The 18,730-nt window shown below is 39.7% G+C and overlaps 1 protein-coding gene and 1 pseudogene across 3 annotated transcripts in view; one reads left to right on the forward strand and one right to left on the reverse strand.

The window, feature by feature from the left end:
* ZC3H12B (zinc finger CCCH-type containing 12B) overlaps nucleotides 1-18,730 on the forward strand; it is a 504,463-nt gene that overhangs the window by 187,982 nt on the left and 297,751 nt on the right. The window lies entirely within an intron of this gene.
* On the reverse strand, nucleotides 11,027-16,409 carry LOC116535021 (annotated as a pseudogene).

Consider the following 18,730-nt stretch of genomic DNA (forward strand, 5'->3'; position numbering starts at 1 on the left):
TATGTATTGTCCTTCTTTGTCTCTTCTGATCTTTGTTGGTTTAAAGTCGATTTTATTTTTTGTGTGTCTATGTGTGTCTTTGTGTGTGAGATGGCTTTTGACTTTTTACCCAGTTTGCCAATCTGTGTCTTTTGATTGGGGCATCTAGGCCATTTACATTTAATGTCAATATTGTTATGTGTGAATTTGATCCTGCTATTTTTTTACTAGTTGGTTGTTTTGCCCTTTGGTCGATGCAGTTTCCTAACTGCGTCATTGGTCTTTACCGTTTGGTTTGTTTTTGCGGTGTCTAGTACTGGATTTTTTTCTGTGTTTAGTGCCTTCTTCAGGAGCTCTTGCAGGGCAGGTCTGGTGGTGATGAAATCTCTCAGTAATTGCTTGTCTGTAAAGGATTTTATTTCCCCTTCACTTATGAAGCTTAGTTTGGCTGGATATGAGATTCTGGGCTGAAAGTTCTTTTCTTTGAGGATATTGAATATTGGTCCCCTCTCTCTTCTGGCTTGCAGGGTTTCTGCCTAGAGATCCTCTGCGAGTCTGATGGGCTTTCTTTGTGGGTGACCTGATCTTTCTCTCTGGCTGCCCTTAGCATTTTTTCCTTCATTTCAACCCTGGTGAATCTGACGATTATGTGCCTTGGGGTTGCTCTTCTTGAGGAGTATCTCTGTGGTGTTCTTTGTATTTCCTGTATTTAAATGTTAGCCAGCTTTGGTCAAGTTCTCCTGGATAATGTTTTGAAGAGCGTTTTCCAGCTTGTATTCATTTTCTCCGTCCTCTTCAGATATACCGATCAAGCATAGATTAGGTCTTTTCACATAATCCCATATTTCTTGGAGGCTTTGTTTATTTCTTTTCACTCTTCTTTTTTCTTTTTCTGCCTTCTCTTTTTATTTCATTGAGTTGATCTTCAATCTCTAATATCCTTTCTTCTGCTTGATCTATTTGGCTATTGAAGTTGTGTATGCTTCACGAAGTTCTCATGCTGTGTTTTTCAGCTCCATCAAGTCGTTTATGTTCATCTCTAGACTGGTTATTCTTGTTAGCATTTCATCTAATCTTATTTCAATGTTCTTAGTTTCTTTGCATTGTGTTAAAATATGTTCTTTTAGGTCAAAGAAGTTTGTTATTACCCATCTTCTAAAGCCTGCTTCTGTCAGCTCGTCAAAATCGTTTTCTGACCTGTTTTGTTGCCATGCTGGTGAGTCGCTGTGATCTCTCTGGGGAAGAGAGATGTTCTGGACTTCGATGTTTTCTTCCTTTTTGTTCTGGTTTCTTCCCATCTTCTCTGAGTGGACGTGCTTTCTGTTAAAGTTGGGGTTATTTCTCCTGCATGAGGTTTTTTTTTTTTTTTTCCTTTTAAACTCTGGTGTCAGTGTGCCACTTGAAATACTGTGTCCATTGTCTGCCTATGGAGGCGCTGCTGAGCTGCCTTGGTCTCAGCCAGGCTGCTGTTTATTCTTCGCCTGGTTTCCATACTTGTGGGGTTAGCCCCACCTTCCCAATTGCAGGTTCTTTCCCTCTGCGGAACCCGCTGTTCCCAGATGGAGGATGTGTTAACTGCAAAACTCCCCCTGGAGAGGGACTGCGTTTGCTGGATCTTGTGTGGGAGGGGCCTATCTTGTCGTATCCCCCTCCTCACTTTTGACTCTCCCTTCTGGGGGATGGGCAATTGCTTTTCGAAAGCTTTCTTGGTATTAGTCCAAATCTCCACCTTGGTCTGTGCTAACAAAGCACCAGTCTGGTCAGGACTGCTGGCCTTGGCTGTTGCCCAGGTATGCAACTCCAGGTAGTTCTCAGCAAGGTGGTGTTTTCATGGTCTGTGTGCTGCCACAGTCTTGGAGTGTATTGCCATATCTGGTTCAGAGAACCGAGTAGGTGTTGGCCCCCCGATCCTCTGTGCCTGATACACTTTCCAGATGGGACAGTGCCCCACCTTGCCTTGGCTGGATGCCTTTGAGCTGCTTTGACTGCCTTTTCTGAGGGTCAATCCTGCTGTTCAACCAGTCCCTTCAAAACAAAACCAGTACTTTGCTCGGAGACACAGGTATCGCTCTGGTTCTATCTCACTCAGTGGTAGCTGCACTCCAGAGAAGCTTCCTTTTGGCCATCTTCCTCATTTCTCTGCCACACTTTCTTTATCCACTTATTGGTCATTGAGCACATAGATTGGTTACATGTCTTTGCAATTATGAACTGTGCTGTAATAAACATATGCATGCCAATATCCTTTGGATATATTGATTTCTTTTCCTTTTAGTAGATATCCTTTAATGGAATTGCTAAATCAAATGTTAGATCTACTTTTAGTTCTTTAAGGAATCTCTATATTGTTTTCCATAGAGGTTGTACTAAATTACATTCCCACCAGCAGTGTACCAGCATTCCCTTTTCACCACACACATGACAATATCTACTGCTTTTTGACCTTTTAATAATGACCATTCTTGCAGGAGTAAGATAGTATTTCATTATGGTTTTAATTTGCATTCTCCTGATGATTAGTGATGTTGAACATTTTTTCATGCCTATAGGCCATTTATGTAGTTTTTGAGAACTATCTATTCATATCATTTGCCCACTTTTTGATGGGATTATTATTTTTCTTGCTAATTTGAGTTTTTTGTAGATGCTAGATATTAGTCCTTTGTCAAATGCATAGTTTGCAAGTGTTTTCTCCCATTCTGTATGTTAGAAAACCCACAGATGATTATTTCTTTTGTTGTACAGAAGCATTTTAATTTAATTGGGTCCCATTTATTTATTTTGTTTTCATTGCATTTGCTTTTTAAGTTTTAATTATGCATTCTTCATCTGGGTGCAAAAGAGTTTTTCCTAGGTTATCCTCTTGAATTTTTATGGTTTCAGGTCATAGATGTAAGTCTATGGTCCATCTCGAGTTGATTTTTTGTATAAGGTGAGATATAGAGATCCAGTTTTATTCCCTTACATATGGCTCTCCAGTTTATTATATAGAACATCCTTTCTCCAATTTATGTGTTTGTGCGCTTTGTCAAAGATCTGTTCGTTGTAAGCATTTGGCTTTGTTTCTGGGTTCTGTACTTTACTCCATTGGTCTTCCTGTTTACTTTGATATCAATACCATGTTGTTTTGGTAACTGTAGCCTTGTAGTGTAAGTTGAAATCTGGCAATATGATGTCTCAAGATTTGTTTGTTTTTCTTGAAAGTGCTTTTGCTATCTGGGCTATTCATTGGTCCCATATCAATTTTGTGATTTTTTTTCTAATTTTGTGGAAAATGATATTGGTATATTAATAAGAATTGCATTGAATCCATACATTGCTTTGGGAAGTATGATCATTTTCACAGTATTGATTCATCCAATCCAAGAGCATGAGATGTGTTTCCATTTTTTTTGTCATTTTTCATTTTTTTAAGCAGTGTTTGCAGCTCTCCTTATACAGGTTTTTTTATGCCTTCTTGGTTAAGTATATTCCTAGGTATTTTATTTTATTTCTTTGCAACTGTTGTAAAAGAGACTGCGTTTTTGATTTGATACTCAGCTTGGTCATTGTTGCTGCTACTGATGTACACTGATTTGTTACAAAATTATTGTAACCTGAGACCTTACTGGATTTGTTTATCTAATCTATGAATCTTTTGGAAGAGTCTTTAGGGTTTTGTATTTATAATCATACCATTGGCAAACAGCAATAGTTTGACTTCCTCTTTTCCAATTTGAATGTCCTTTATTTCCTTCTCTTGACTGCTCTGTGTAGGATTACCTCAAAATAATAAAGAGCCATATAAGATAAACTCATAGCTGGTATCATACTAAATGGAGGAATATTGAAAGCATTCTCCTGGAGAACTAGAACAAGACAAAGATGCCCACTTTCACCATTCCTGTTCAACACAGCACTAAATCAACTGTTTTAAATGTACACAAACAGCTAAAGGAAGCCATGGGCAAAAAAGAAAAGAAAACCAGGAAAATGATATATAATCAAATGAGAGTAACAATATTAAGGTAAAAGTTATAAAAAGGAGGTGGGTGGAAGTAGAGTAAGATAGCCAAATATAAAACTCCAGTGAGTATCCTCCTTATAGGAACACCTAAGTGAACAACTATCTATACAAGAAAACACCTTTATAGGAACTAAAAATCAGGTGAGCAATCACAGTAACAGCTTTTAACATTATCTCAAAGAAGGAGACACTGAAGAGGGTAGGAATGACAGTCTTTAATTTCTTACACCACCCCTTCCTCATCCTTTGGGAGCACCTCAATGGTTCAGAGTGGGAATCTATGTGCTTGAAGGAGAGAGAATGCATGATGATATGACTTAGCATTGGAACACAGTGCTGCCTTTTCATGTCAGGAAGAAAGACCAGGCAGAATTCAGCTGTTGCCCAAGGTGGGAGCATTTAGAGCAGCCCTAAGAAGAGAGGAATGGCCTGTCTTATCAGTAAAAGCCTGAGTTTTGGCAAGCACTTCTACTGTGGGCTAAGGTGCTCTGGTGTCCTGCATACACTTGAAAGGCAGCCTGGACCACAAGAACTGCAATTCTTGACAAGACTTCCTGCTGTGCTTCACTTGAAGCCAGTGGTCATGTAGTGCATATGACCTAGTGTAACATCAGTCAGGGTTGCCAAAGGAGTGCTGGGTCAATCCTTACCCAACCCGAGACAATGCATCTCGCATCAACAGGAGACAATACTTCCTCCCACTTGAGGAGAGAAGATTGGAGAGTAAAGAGAACTTTGACTTGCCACTTACATACTAGTTCAGATATAGTAGGATAAGGCAGCAGTAGAGTCCTGGGGCCAGAGGAATGCATGACAACTCTGAATGACTAAGACACCATTTATTGGGAGGCAGGATACTGCTTCAACTTAGGCACCAGGGAGGCATGACTACTCTAGGTGACCAAAACACTGTTATCTCAGAAGCCAGGGTGCCACTTCAGCTCAGGCAGAAAAGCATGACTTCTCTTGGCAGCTAAGACAACATTTCTCTGAGATTACTCACTTTGTTTCAGCTCTGACAAAGTGGATATGGGTGCAGTGAACAACTGGGAGGGATTTATAGAGCAGCTCTGTTGAAACATCATTTCCTCAGGAGGCAGTGTGCGGCTTCAACCCAAGCCCCCAGGGGCAGATTGCAGCAGCACAAGGAAAGAGTTATGGAGTGACTCTACCAAGTTATTGCTTCACTGGGAAAGACTGTGCAGGTTTTGCTTAGGCCCTGAAGGGCAAGGTGCAGCGGTGACTGGAAGAGGTGAATGAAAGAGGTCCATTTCGGCAGCATTTCTCCAGGAGACAGTGTGCAGCTTCAGCTCTTCCCAAAGGCACATGGCACAGCCATGACTGGAAGAGGTAGATGGAGTGGTGCTGACAAACCACTTCTTTTCTGTATGTAGGATAACTGTGTGTGTGTTTGTGTGTGTGTGTGTGTGTGTGTATTATACTTTTAAGTTCTGGGTACATGTGTAGAACGAGCAGGTTTGTTGCATAGTTATACACATGACATGGTGGTTGGATACATCTATCACCCCATCATCTACATTAGGTATTTCTACTAATGCTATCCCTCCTCTGGCCTCCCACCCACAGCTATGCCCCGGTGTGTGATATTTCCCTCTCTGTGTCCATGTGTTCGCATTGTTTAATTCCCACTTATGAGTGAGAACATGCAATGTTTGGTTTTCTGTTCTTGTGTTAGTTTGCTGAGAATGATGGAGTAACCACTTTTTACCAAGGAGGGAGTGTGCAGCTTTAGCCCTGGTCCCCCATTGAAGAAAACACTACAGCAGTATACAAAACTTTACTATGCAATACTGATGTTAACATTTTAAAATTATTATTAAGTTTCCTAAGAGATTTCTCATTTTATTATTTTTACTGTAATAAAATATGCATAAAAATTGACCTTTTTTGTTGTTTCTCCAAAATTTTATTTTAATTTAAATTACAGGGCCAGCCAGATATTTTGATAAAAATTTCACTTTTCCTCATGAGAAAGAAAATGCTTTCATGGCATTGTTAACAAATGTATACATCTGCACTTTTTTAGGCGTTAAAAATCACATTAAGTAACTGCCTTATGTAAAATTAAACCTTAAAAATTGACCATTTTAAGTGTACAGGTCAGTGGTATTAAGTACATTCACATTCTTGTGCAACCATTGAAACTATCCATTTCCAGAACATTTTTATCATCCCATATTGAAACTCTGTACCCATGAATTAACACTTTGCCCTTCCTGTCTTCCAAGTAAACCAAGGTAACCCCTGTTCTACTGTCTGTCTCTATAAATTTGAGTATTCTAGGTACCTTATATAAGTGGAATCATATACCTGTCCTTTTGTGTCTGGCTTGTTCAGTTAATATAATGTCTTCAAAGTTCATCCATGTTGTAGTATGTCAGGATTTTATTCCTTTTTAAGGCTGGATAATATTTTATTGTATGTATATATCATATTTTGTTTATCCATTCACCCATCAATGAATACTTGGATTGCTTCCACCTCTAGTGTGACTAATGGTGCTACGAACACTGGTATAGAAGTAGGCATTTTATCTCTTGCTTTTAATTATTCTGAGTATATATTTAGAGCTGTAATTGTTGAATAACATAGTAATTCTAAGTTTAATTTTGGGGGGAACCACCACAGCATTTCCACAGTGAGTACACTGTTTTACAGTCCAATCAGTAATGCATGAGGATATCAATTTCTCCATATTTTTGCCAACACTTGTTTTATTTCTTTTTCCTAATGATAGCCATCCCAATGGGTGTGATATGGTATCCCATTGTGGGTTTGGTTTAGATTTTCCTGGTAACTAAGGATGTTGAGCATCTTTCCATGTTCTTATTGGCCATTTGTATATGTTCCTTGAAAATAAGTCTATTCAGTATTTTTTGCACACATTTCACTTAAATGAAATGAAAGTGAGTTAGAGGCTTTCAAGTGTGGGAAAAGAGTGAGTGAGAGATTGTAAGTGACTCACATTCTAACTGCAGATGCTCACAACCCTAGCCCCCTCAGAGGGAGAACTTACACTCTGTCCCACACACTCACCAAGACTTAAGGCCCTGCACCATGGTGCCATTTTGAAAGCCCAGGCCTCACCAGACTGCATCCTACCCTGTGGCCCAAGGACATCTGCATCTCCATAACAGTTATGTTAAAATTGAAAGAACTTTTAAGGCCATCTAACTCAGCATTATCATTTTGCAGACAGAAAAACTGAGTCACAGAGAAATAAAATTCCTTGATGAATTTCTTTCATATATTTTATTCTCTGACAGAGCTAGAAAAAACAACAGATTTCTGAAACCTTATAAAACTGTTCTGTTAACTAATTTCTACCCTGCCTGGTTCAAGATAATTTTAAAATCCATTCTATTTCTTCCCCAAATTCAATCTATTCTTTAAACACAGGTCCAAGTCTTACTTGAAAGAAGAGGCCCACAGAAAGCCCAAAAATTTCCATAAGGGAATATGTGCTTGGTTGATCTTAATAATTTGTCAATATTTATGCAAGCATGCAGACAGATGGCATTAGAAATGGGTATAAGCGAATTCTATAGAGGAAGTAGTATTCGGAAAAAAAAAAAAAAAAAAAAGACCTGTGGGTTGAAAGTGCATGGTAAATTTTGACAAGTATAAGTGCCTTGATATGGTTGGAGCAATGGGCCACACTAAGGAGTTTAGAATTTTTGTATGTAGGAGATGATGACTCAGTGAAGCATAAGAAAAACTCAGTCAGATTTTTATGGATGTCAGCAAGATGGCAGAATACAAGTTTTCATCTTCCCACAGAAACACTACTTTTGATAACCACCTATCAATAAGAATACCTTTGTGGGGACCCAGAAGTCTAGCAGAGAGGTCTCAGCATGTTGTTGGAGCAAAAAAATCTGAGAAAAGACATATTTAAGAGAGTAATAAGAACAGTTTCACCTTGCTAATGGCACCCCCTCCCAACGTAGCAAAGCTTGGTGCTAAGATAAACCGCCTCAGCGCACAGTTTCTTCCATGGGGGGATGTAAGAACATAGTGAATGCCCAGCTTGTCCAGCCATGTGAAGAGGCCCACTACTTTTGTAACCCAGTGAGGCCACTGATAGGATCAGCATGGCTGAACACTTTGGAGACAGCTAGTTGCAGGGAAAAGGAGGAGGACTCACAGCAACAAGGGTTTGAAACTCAACACCGAGCCACCAATAAGCTCCAAGAGACTTTTAAATGTCATAGGATACATCATCTGTCCACATTCCCAACTGGCCCATGCATGTCCTCAACATTTCATGTGCCTTTTTTCCCATAGCTGGTGTCCCACATGTGACCCCAATATGGTACACATGAGCCTCTTTACATCATTCATGTGCATACTACATGGAGAAGCAGCCTGAATCTACTATCTAGGGAAAAGATGCTTTATATTGAACACATCAGGGCACTGCCCTAGTGAAAGCAAATAAGAGGATGTCATCACCAGAGTGGTTGTATGGATTTAGGAGAAGACATACAACTTTAAGACATCCCACATCAAGAAAGAACAAGAGGAATGAAGTGGTTGCATTCATAGAAAAGGCCTGAGAGACCTACAGAATCCCTAGCCAGAGTGACTGGTGAAGGTGTCTCTCACTCTCTCTTCCAAAGCCAGCCAGTAAAGCCTAGAATATAATGGCTTCTTGAAATGTGAAGATAGCAATGAAAGAATTTTTAAAAAGTCAAAGAAATATGACACCACCAAAGGAAGACAATAATCTTTAATAACCGACCTCAAAAAATGGAGATCTATAAATTGCCTAACAAATAATTCAAAATAATTGTTAAGGAAGCTCAGTGAGCTACAAGAGAACACAGAGAGACAGCCCAAGAAATTTATGAAAACAATACATGAGAAAAACAAAAAAGCAACAATTTCAGCAAAAGGATAGAAATTACCAGAAAATAAGCAAACAAATTCTGCTGATGATGAATACAATGAATAAACTGAAAAGGGCAATAGTGACTTTCCACAAAAGACTTGATGAACCAGAAGAAAAAATCTGTGCATTCAAAGATGGATTATTTTACATTAACCAGTCAGAGGATAAATGACAAAAATAATGAAAAAGGGGTGAAGAAAATCTATGAAATATATGGGACCCCATCAAGTGACAAAAGAGAGAAAAAGGTTATTTAAAGGAATAATGGCTGAAAATGTCCCAAATTTTGGGAGGAATATGGACATTCAGGTTCATGAAGCCCCAAATCTTAAAACATGAACAATCCAAAGATTATACTAAGATATAGTATAATCAAATAACCAAAAGTAGAAAGCAGTGAGAGAACTTTAAAAACAGCAAGAGGAAACTGACTCTTCACATGTGTATTAGTCCATTTTCATAGTGCTATAAAGATATAAACAAGATTGGGTAATTTATAAAGCAAAAAAAGGTAAATGGACTCACAGTTCCACATGGCTGTAGAGGCCTCACATTCATGGCAGGAGGTGAAAAAGGAGCAAAGGCACATCTTAGCGTGTGTGCATGGGATCTGCCTTTTTTTCTTTTTCCTTTTTTTTTTTTTTTGAGACGGAGTCTCACTCTGTACCAGGCTGGAGTGTGGTGGCATGATCTCAGCTCACTGAAACCTCTGCCTCCCAGGATCAAGTGATTTTCCTGCCTCAGCCTCCTGAGTAGCTGGGATTACAGGCACATGCCACCACACCCAGCTAATTTTTGTATTTTTAGTAGAGACAGGGTTTCACCATGTTGGACATGATGGTCATGATCTCCTGACCTCATGATCCTCCCACCTCAGCCTCCCAAAGTGCTGAGATTACAGGTGTGAGCCACTGCACCTGACCGGAACTGCCCTTTATAAAGATTTATTCACTATCAAGAGAACAACACAGGAAAACCTGCCCCCAAGATTCAGTTACCTCCCACCAGGTTTCTCCCATAACATGTGAGGATTATGGGAACTACAATTCAAGATGAGATTTGGGTGAGAACACAGCAAAACCATATCAACATGCAAGGGAGGTCTCATAAGGCTACCAGTATATTTCTCAGCAGAAACCTTTGCAGATGAGGAGAGAGTAGGGTGATCAATTTAAAGTGCCGAAAGAGCAAAAACTTTCAACCAAGACTACTACACATAGCAAAAATTTCAGAAATCAAGAGTTAAAGACTTCCCCATCCCCAAGAAAACTGAGAATGTCATCACCACTAGGCCTACATTACAAGAAATACTGAGGAATGTTCTTCAAGTTGAAACAAAAAGATGCTAATCAGTAACATGAAAACATGTCAAAATATAAAACTCACTGATAAAGGTAAGCACATAGTCAAATGCAGAATACTCTAATACTGTAATGGTGGTGTATATATCACTTTTAACTCTAGTATGAATGTTAAGAGACAAAGATATAAAAATAAGTATAATTTCTTTTTTTTTCCAGAAATGGTGTTCCATTTATTCACTGAAAAAGAGGGAGATTAGGCCTTCTTCATTCATTTTTCTCCAATCTCGCCAATCTCTCTCCCTTCATTTTTTTCCAAAATAACAACACACTGAGAAACATGTTTGTACAAAAACCGCATATTATTCACCACCTCACAAATTCAGGTGACTGGATTACAGGAATAAAACCAGATCAAAGACATGAAAAGAAAAAGTCACCACTTATACTGAAACATAACACTGTTAAGAATTCAGGTATTTTGTAGAATTATTACCATAGTAAAAATATTTCCACCTGGATCTTTTAAATTTGAAACTGATCACATTAAAGACCTGAGGTTAAAGGGGACCACAGTATAAACCAGAATTCTATTTTCCTTCTAGGACTCCAGGGGAACAGGTAAGTATTTGGAATGAGTTTCCTTTCGGAAAGACTGATGGGAAGTAGGGAAAACTCTGGCCCATTGTCAAAAGGCACTGGGGTCTTTCTGGAGCCAAATGCATTGGAACTAACCTCCAGTTAGGAATAAACTCATTCCCATTTCCACTCCCAAGAGTCCAGAACAAAAACAAAAGGACCAAGGTCTCCTTGGCTCCAGTTAAAGGCAAACCTGAGGGTTTGAAAGGCAAATCTCAATTGTGGTTTTATTTATTTATTTATTGCTTTCTGATATTAAAGAAAGAAGTTCTAAAGTGTTTTATAGACACCTCTGTCTACCCTCTCATATGTAAAACTTTATAAAATATATAGAAAAAGATATTCAAAAGATGTCTACCTTGCATTCTGAATAATGAAACTGCCACTTGAGAACGTGAAGTGAAAAAGTCAGGTGCTTTGGAAACCAAGCTCTACGAAAAACACCCTTTTCCCACACATGGAAGGATAGAAGGTAGGGAAAGATAAGAGGAGAAAACCAGGAACTCTCAAGTCACTTGTCAGCAGGCAGGGGTAAATATGAGCTCAAATTAAGGCATTTTTGTTGCTTAACCTCTGGAATGGCATTTTACTCTCCCAGGCTGAGCACCCCAGACCTCAAAGCATGATGCTCTGACTGCCTAGTGAGTACCTTGTTACACCGGCATCTCTTTGAGAACCCTGTGATAGACGGAATGTGAGATCCCAGAAAGGAAGGGAGAAGGTATAAGAAGCTGATATCCTGCTTCACTTTTCTCATCCCATCCTAACCTTAAAAGTACCAGTTCACGAAATTCGACTCCCTGGCTACTGTAACAAGAGGTAGTTTGGGGACTTGTACCCCAGCCATCCTAACCAAGTGTCATGAGCTAAAACATTTAGCACTAACTACTTTTTTTTTCTTTTACAGGGTTTTTTAAAGAGGGAGAAAAAAATGTAACCAAATCAGTGAATAGTAGGCTAGACTCATTGAGGGGCCATTACCCTAGATTCCTAATTTTCCAGGCTAGCTGAGGAAACTAAGGAATATCTCCCAGTTTTCCAAACCTCAAAGCTCATGTTGCTCTCAGAAAAACAAAACACTCACCCCGAATCCAACAAATCATCTGCATAATAAACCAGAGCCAGCGAGTCTGGGGAAGGAGCAGATGCTTGTACTCTCCTCTAGCAAATACTAGGTCAGTGGTATGTTCTGCCACGTAGTGTGGAGGCCCTCAGAGGCCTCACTAGGGAATAAACTCACTGAGGTACTTGTTCCATATTTCTTTTAATTTTCATGCATTTGTGTGTGGCAAAGTCTCAAACTTCACCATCAGCACCATTCTTAGCTCAGAAAAGCTGAAATAAGGTCACTTATAATGCCTTAAGTTTTGTCCCCTGTGGCTATCCCCCTTCTGCCCATCACTATTTTTTGATTCCTATTAACTTAGGATGCTCTCCTTTAAAACAATAATAACAGAATGATAAAAACATGATTATACAGTATTATCCATAGAAGCTTAAGACAAAGCAAAAAACTGAAAGACCAAAAATGATAAAGACATAGCATGCTAAAAATGACAGGACCTGCAGAGAAACTGTCAGCATACCCCCACACCAGGACAGGGGAGACGCAGATTATTTTAAGGATGACCAGGGCACACTGTTACCACAGGTTTCCCCTTAAGTGTTGACTGAGGACCCAACACAAAATGTGTCAAAGAGAGGGGTGATAAGAGGAATGGGGAGTCACAGGACACGTGCTTGGAGCTGTGAGAACAAAAACCCTGAAAGAAACCTAAGAAAGTTAAGGAACACAAATCTTGTCATCCCCACTCCAGCTCATAGTGGTGGGTGTGGACGTTCCCTGCATCTTCCAGGCTAAGGAGCATCTGAGGCTGGCAGGCCTGGAACAGGAAGTGGAGGGACCCCATCTGCAGGTGGTGGTGTTGGTGGCTGCTGCTGTGGTGGAGGGGGATACATACTGTTAGGTGCTATCAGGGGTAGCTGGGGTCCTAAGTTGTTTCCTGTCATTTGAGGCATTCTAGGAGGGATGGGGCCACTCCCAGAGGGCTGGACGTTAGCTGCAACTGGGAATCATTCGGCCTGCCATGTGCTGTCTAGGCATCATGGAACCTGGGCATGGTATCTGACCCGGCTGGGGTGGATGACGTGGTGGCATCTGGTGGTGCATTAGAGGGTAGGGAGGGAGCTGTTGATAAGGCATCATGCCAGGGTGCCCTGCTGCTCCAAGTGGGGCCAGGCCAGGTCCTCCTGATTGCTGGTGTGCCTGTTGAGGTTTCTGGCCATGCTGTTGCTGTTCCATTTGCTGTCGTGCTCATAATTCAGCATACTTCAACTGTTCCATGTGGAAGTTTTGGCGTTCAGTAAGCAACTACTGCCTCTGTTGTTCTAGAGTTTCTTTCTCTCTGTCCATGATAGTTTCCAGCTCTTCAAAATGTCAAAGTTTGATCTCTAGTTTCTTCATTTGTGTCTCAACCAGGAGAGCTACCAGGGACTTGATGTTTCTTTCTTCCACTGCAGCCAAGTGCTTGCCTTTGATAGCAGCTGAGGCAAGAGCAGCTGCTGCGGCTGTGGCAACATTTCCTTCAAAAATGTCATGTTCTACTTTCCTCTTCCCAATATCATTTTCTCTTTGTTTACATTTATCAGTGAATTCTTTGTTCTCTTCAGTCTCCTTTTCTTCTGATTTTGTATTCTCACTCCACTATCCTGTTCCTTTTCACTATTTTTTTTCATTTACTCCATCTTGTGCTTTATCACCTTCATCTGTTTCATTTTCCACTTTGTTTTCTGCCTTTTCAGGATACTGACCATCAGAATCAGCTTCCATTTTTTCCTCTTCAGCTCCTTCAAGCTTCTCTGGCTTATCAGGCCCTGGGACTGCAATGCAGCTGCTCTCCAGGCCGTACGTGGGATCCACTTTTCCAGAGACTCATGCTGCTTTCTTGTACTTCTTGACATGAGCTTCAACCAATTCCAGTGGTACCTCCTCCTGGACCCAAGAAAATTCCTCCAAAGCCACTTTTGCTGCAGCAGATGCCATGCAAGTGTCCACCACAGATGCCAAAAAAGCAACAGTACTCATGACTGGATTTCCTGACTGACTAAATGGGATGGACTGGTAGGCCAAAGGCCCCAGGGAAGCATCTGAATTCTCAAGGTATGGGTCCTCAATGGGAAGTCTCAAAAAGTGGAGGATACATTCATCCTGAATGTGACTTACAACATGTTCTGACACTTTGTTCCAATCATCCTTGTACATGTCCAGGGCCTCCAGAAGTAGAAAGGTCTTCTGTTCAGTCTATTCTCTTCCAGCACTAGCACCTTTACTCTTGACTAATGTTTTCTTGGAGTAGATGTCAGTACGAAAACCAAAATTCTGCATATCAGTTGGTTTTTCATTGCTTTTCTCAGGAAAATTTAGCATCTGTTGAGCATCAGGGACCTGAAGTGATTGAAGATGCAGAGGCACAAGCCCAGAGGAGTATCAGCTAATACATTAAAATGAGGACTAGGAGGCAGTTCCATTACTATGGGTCTACTTTCCGTGTCAACTTGGTAATTAACAAGTTCCCACTTCTCTAAAAGGGCATAGACCCTCATTACAGCACATACATCTCCAGTCAGGTTCCTCCGACAAGCAGTGCTGGTTAAGTACTCTTGGGGGTTTAGGCGATACATGTCAATCATAAAGTTTTGATATACCAAGTATATTTCTGGAGTCTTGGATTTGTTTTTTCCATTGAAGAACCCAGGAAGAGCATGCTGTTCACTCACGTGAATACAGTTATAATCAAACCATGATGCATAACTAGGAATAATAATGTGATTTGTCTGCTCTATCACATTATCTTCACCAGGGTCAACTGACTGACTCTGATCACCTTTGGCAGGATCTTCATCTTCCTTTCCTCCTGCTGTGATTGTTTCTTCATTCTGCTCATCTAGATCTGCTACAGTTCTTCCTTTAACAGGTATATTTTCACTATCTTTCTTTAGGTTCACATTTTTGGGAAGTACTACTTCTTCTATGTTGGGTATGGGTGTTGGGTCTTCCATATCCTTGGTTAGATCTTCTTGTTCATCTTCCTCTTTCTGACTTCTATGCTTCCCATAAAGGCTAGCTTAGCCTTTCTTTCCACTCTTCTTCCGTGATTCTGTTGATGTGGGAGGGGGAGGCGAAGGCGAATGTTTCCTCTTTAGAGCATTAGCTGATGCTTTTCTATCTCTTCTTTCTGGACTTCTGACTGGCTCTTCATTCTTTCTTGAAATCCGCTGATGAAAACTCACAGGCTTCCTATTTTCATCCACTCATAATCCACCTCATTCACCCATTCATTGAAAATATCAGTGTCCAAGATCCATTTTACATGAAGCTTCCATGGCTTTTCTGCAATTGGTGAATCTTCAATTTTGGCATCAACATCATTACTATGGACCCAAGTATCATAGCTGTCTGGGTAAAAGCCCCAATGCACTAACACTTGCTTGTCTTTTCTCGTCACCAGTCTCAACCATTCTTCATCCTCTTATGAGGAAGAATATGAATAAATGTGGTGGGAAGCTTTTGACTTCTCATCAGTAAATGTTCCCTGATGTTGTTTGATAATGTCTTTCAATTTGTTAGCCAACTTTAGATCAATGTCTAGAATGAGGTAGATGTTGGATCTGGTCAAACAATTGTTCTGCACCAAAGTTTTTTCAATATTCATAAACATTTCCATATTACGATCCATTTAGGATGGGTTCTGAAGGTCAAACCTCCACCATCCCTGTTCATTTTTATACTTGTAAGCAGCACCAAGAATGTGACACCGAGCCGGGCGCGGTGGCTCACGCCTGTAATCCCAGCACTTTGGGAGGCTGAGGCGGGTGGATCACGAGGTCAAGAGATCGAGACCATCCTGGTCAACATGGTGAAACCCCGTCTCTACTAAAAATACAAAAAATTAGCTGGGCATGGTGGTGCGTGCCTGTAATCCCAGCTGCTCAGGAGGCTGAGGCAGGAGAATTGCCTGAACCCAGGAGGCGGAGGTTGTGGTGAGCCAAGATCGCGCCATTGCACTCCAGCCTGGGTAACATGAGTGAAACTCCGTCTCATAAAAAAAACTCTGGGACAAAAAAAAAAAAAAAAAGAATGTGACACAAGGTTCCTCCAGCTTTGAAATCCATGAAACATTTTGCAGGGAGTTTGGTGAAGGCCGGGTTGGTGACGTGCTTCCCAAAGACATCTTCCTGGAACTGAAGAAGCTGTATTACCAGCACAGCCACTGTTTTATTTGTAGGAGCATCCGCATGAACGTACTTCTTGTAGTGCTTGCCCAGCCATACCCACACCGAATCCAGCTGGGACACCATCTCTGGGCTCTCCCAAAACTTGGTGGCCGGGCCTGGTCCTTCCGCTGATAAACGGCCAGGCCTGCAGCTGCCGCAGTGGCCCTGAGCCTGTGACACCTACTGCTGCACCCTGGCCGCTGCCACCGCCCACTGCTGCAGCCGTTGTCGTGGTTCATTGTCCCTACTGCCTGGCCCACCCCATCCCTCATGGTGCTTCCCGTTTGCTCCCACCAAAATAAGTATAGTTTCATTAATTTGTTAATAGATATCAATAAAAAAAAAGATGTAAATTGAGATAACAATAACAAAATGAGAGGGGAGGGGAGAGCAAAAACATAGCTTTTATATGTAAGTCAAATTTTTATCAGCTTAAAATACAGGATTATAATTATAAGATGTGTTATGTGAGCCTCATGCTAAGCACAAAGAAAAAAAATCCCTAGTAAACAGAAGATAAAGGAACCAACGCATCCCGCTGCAAAAAATTATCAAATCATTTAAAAATACAGCAGGATAGGAAGAAGAAAAAAGAAACTACACATCTGTCAGAAAACAATGAAAAGAAATGGAATAATTCTAATAAGTATTTCCCTGTCAATAATTATTTTAAATGTAAATGCATTAAATTCTCCAAAAAGAAAGACAAAAAGTGGCAGGATGCATAAAAAACAGAATCCAACAATTTGCTACCAACAAGATAAACACTTTAGCTTTAAGCACACAAATAGGCTGAAAGCAAAGGGGCAGAAAAATATTTTATGCAAGTTGTAATGAAAGAGAGCAGGCATGGCTATTCTTACTTAAGATGAAATGGACTTAACGTAAAAAAAAAAAAACTGTCACAACAAACAAGGTAATTATACGATGACAAAGGGGTTAATTAATCATGAGAATATAACATTACATATATATATGTGTCTAACATCAGAGTACCTAAATATATGAAGCAAATATTAATAGATATGAATGGAGAAATAGAGATCAATGAAAAATAGTAGGGAACTTGAATACTCCATTTTCAACATGAGGCACATCATCCAGGCAGAAAATCAATAAGGAATCATTGAACTTGAAATGCAGGTTAGGCCAAATGGACCTATCAGAGATATACAGAACATCCCAGCAAACAGCAGCAGCAGAATGCACATTCTTCTCAAGGCCATATGGAACATTCTCTAGGATAGATCACATGTTAGGCACCAAAAGTAGGCAACAAATTTAAGAACAATTTAAGTAGGCAACAAATTTAAGAACATTGAAATTACTTTAAATATCTTTTCTGACCACAATGATATGAAACTAAAAATCAATGGTAGGATGAAAATTGGAAAATTCCCATGTATGTGAAAGTGAAACAGTACACCGCTGAACAAACAATGGGTCAAAATAGAAATCAATGGGACATCAAAAAATACCTTTAGACAAATAAACAGAGAAATGCAACACATCAAAACATACGAGATGCAGCAAAAGATGTTCTAAGAGAAAAGTTTACAGCAATAGATTCCTAGGTTCAGATAGAGAACAGGCTAAAATAAACAATCTAATCATACACCTAAGGAAACTATTAATAAAAATTTAAAAGAAAATCTAGCAAAAGGAAGAAAATAGTTGAGAATGGAACAGCAATAAATTATGTAGATGCTAGAAAAACACTAGAAAATATCAATAAAACTAAGAATGTTTTTACAACAATAAACAAAATTGGCAAATCTTTACCTAGATTTATCAAGAAAAAAGAAAACTCAAGTAAAATTATGATTGAAAGAGTAGAAATTACAATTGACACTGCAGATATACAAAAGATCATAAGAGACTGCTATGACCAATTATATGACCATAAATTGGATAATCTAGAAGAATGGGATAAATTCCTATAAGAATAAAAACTATAGACTAAATGAAGAACTAGAAAATCTGAACAGACCAGGAATAAGTAAGGGCATGTAATCAGTAATCAGAAAAACCTTCCAACAAGGAAAGCCCAGGACCATATTATTTCACTGGTGAATTCTGGCATACATTTCAAGAAGAGTTAATGCCACTCCGTCTCAACTTTTCCAAAAACTTGAAGGGGTTAAACACTTCCAAATTCATTTTACGAGACCAGCAATCATACCAAAGGGAGACAAGGACACTACGAGTAAATAAAACTATAGGCCAGTGTCTCCAATGAACATAAATGCAAATATTCTCAACAAAATACTCACAAACCAAATATGACAGCAACTTAAAAGAGTGATACATTATGACCATGTAGGATTTATCCTGGCTATGCAAAGATGGTTCAAACTACAAAAATCAATAAATCTGGTTTATGAAACTAGCACAACAAAAAAGAAAAAAATGAATAATCATCTCAATAGGTGTAGGAAAAACATTGGAAAAAATTCTGTATCTTTTCATAATGGAAACTCTCAACAAATTAGGTGTAGAAGGAACGTACCTCAACACAATAAGGGCCACATAACAAAAGCCCATGACTATCATTATGCTTGACGGTGAAAAGTTGAAAGACCTTCCTCTCAGCTCAGGAAAAAGACAAGGATGCCC

The sequence above is a fragment of the Sapajus apella genome, unplaced genomic scaffold (assembly GCF_009761245.1).
Source record: "Sapajus apella isolate SASKATOON/1434 unplaced genomic scaffold, GSC_monkey_1.0 scaffold91, whole genome shotgun sequence".
NCBI lineage: Eukaryota > Metazoa > Chordata > Mammalia > Primates > Cebidae > Sapajus > Sapajus apella.